Raw genomic sequence first — 2,500 nt, forward strand, 5'->3', positions numbered from 1 at the left:
CGTTAAAAACTGCGATAAACTGCGTTTTTATGCGTAGATTAAACATTGAAAAAATTTTGAAATATGCGATGAAAAAGTTTACTCTTGACCGTCGGGACTTAGAAAAATTTCGAGTACCCCGGATCGCCTGCTGGCATTACCGCACGGGCTGGACACCTCGCTCCGACGAATCGGTTTTTTCCATTTTTTTTGAAAAATAAATTTTTGTAATTTTTTTTAATGTCAAAAACGTTAATAAACGTCATGTTTACGCATGGATTAAACATTGAAATAATTTTAAAACACTTATTAAAAAAGTTGGTGTCGACCGTGGGACTTAGAAAAATTTCGGGAAGTCCGATTCGCCTGCTGGAATTACCGCACGGGCAGGACACCTCGCTCCGACGAATCGGTTTTTTCCATTTTTTTTGAAAAATAAATTTTTGTAATTTTTTTTAACGTTGAAAACGTTAATAAACATCATGTTTACGCATGGATTAAACATTGAAATAATTTTAAAACGCTTATTAAAAAAGTTGGTGTCGACCGTGGGACTTAGAAAAATTTCGGGAAGTCCGATTCGCCTGCTGGAATTACCGCACGGGCTGGACACCTCGCTCCGACGAATCGGTTTTTTCCATTTTTTTTGAAAAATAAATTTTTGTAATTTTTTTTAATGTCAAAAACGTTAATAAACGTCATGTTTACGCATGGATTAAACATTGAAATAATTTTAAAACACTTATTAAAAAAGTTGGTGTCGACCGTGGGACTTAGAAAAATTTCGGGAAGTCCGATTCGCCTGCTGGAATTACCGCACGGGCTGGACACCTCGCTCCGCCGAATCGGTATTTTCCATTTTTCTTGAAAAATAAATTTTTGTAATTTTTTTTAACGTTGAAAACGTTAATAAACATCATGTTTACGCATGGATTAAACATTGAAATAATTTTAAAACGCTTATTAAAAAAGTTGGTGTCGACCGTGGGACTTAGAAAAATTTCGGGAAGTCCGATTCGCCTGCTGGAATTACCGCACGGGCAGGACACCTCGCTCCGACGAATCGGTTTTTTCCATTTTTTCCGAAAAATAAATTTTTGTAATTTTTTTTAATGTTAAAAACGTTAATAAACTTCATGTTTACGCATGGATTAAACATTGAAATAATTTTAAAACACTTATTAAAAAAGTTGGTGTCGACCGTGGGACTTAGAAAAATTTCGGGAAGTCCGATTCGCCTGCTGGAATTACCGCACGGGCTGGACACCTCGCTCCGCCGAATCGGTTTTTTCCTTTTTTTCCGAAAAATAAATTTTTGTAATTTTTTTTAATGTTAAAAACGTTAATAAACTTCATGTTTACGCATGGATTAAACATTGAAATAATTTTAAAACGCTTATTAAAAAAGTTGGTGTCGACCGTGGGACTTAGAAAAATTTCGGGAAGTCCGATTCGCCTGCTGGAATTACCGCACGGGCAGGACACCTCGCTCCGACGAATCGGTTTTTTCCATTTTTTCCGAAAAATAAATTTTTGTAATTTTTTTTAATGTTAAAAACGTTAATAAACTTCATGTTTACGCATGGATTAAACATTGAAATAATTTTAAAACACTTATTAAAAAAGTTGGTGTCGACCGTGGGACTTAGAAAAATTTCGGGAAGTCCGATTCGCCTGCTGGAATTACCGCACGGGCTGGACACCTCGCTCCGCCGAATCGGTTTTTTCCTTTTTTTCCGAAAAATAAATTTTTGTAATTTTTTTTAATGTTAAAAACGTTAATAAACTTCATGTTTACGCATGGATTAAACATTGAAATAATTTTAAAACGCTTATTAAAAAAGTTGGTGTCGACCGTGGGACTTAGAAAAATTTCGGGAAGTCCGATTCGCCTGCTGGAATTACCGCACGGGCAGGACACCTCGCTCCGACGAATCGGTTTTTTCCATTTTTTCCGAAAAATAAATTTTTGTAATTTTTTTTAATGTTAAAAACGTTAATAAACTTCATGTTTACGCATGGATTAAACATTGAAATAATTTTAAAACGCTTATTAAAAAAGTTGGTGTCGACCGTGGGACTTAGAAAAATTTCGGGAAGTCCGATTCGCCTGCTGGAATTACCGCACGGGCTGGACACCTCGCTCCGCCGAATCGGTTTTTTCCTTTTTTTCCGAAAAATAAATTTTTGTAATTTTTTTTAATGTTAAAAACGTTAATAAACTTCATGTTTACGCATGGATTAAACATTGAAATAATTTTAAAACGCTTATTAAAAAAGTTGGTGTCGACCGTGGGACTTAGAAAAATTTCGGGAAGTCCGATTCGCCTGCTGGAATTACCGCACGGGCAGGACACCTCGCTCCGACGAATCGGTTTTTTCCATTTTTTTTGAAAAATAAATTTTTGTAATTTTTTTTAATGTTAAAAACGTTAATAAACTTCATGTTTACGCATGGATTAAACATTGAAATAATTTTAAAACGCTTATTAAAAAAGTTTACTCTTGACCGTGGGGACTT

Source organism: Nomia melanderi, unplaced genomic scaffold (genome assembly GCF_051020985.1).
Source record: "Nomia melanderi isolate GNS246 unplaced genomic scaffold, iyNomMela1 scaffold0298, whole genome shotgun sequence".
Lineage (NCBI taxonomy): Eukaryota > Metazoa > Arthropoda > Insecta > Hymenoptera > Halictidae > Nomia > Nomia melanderi.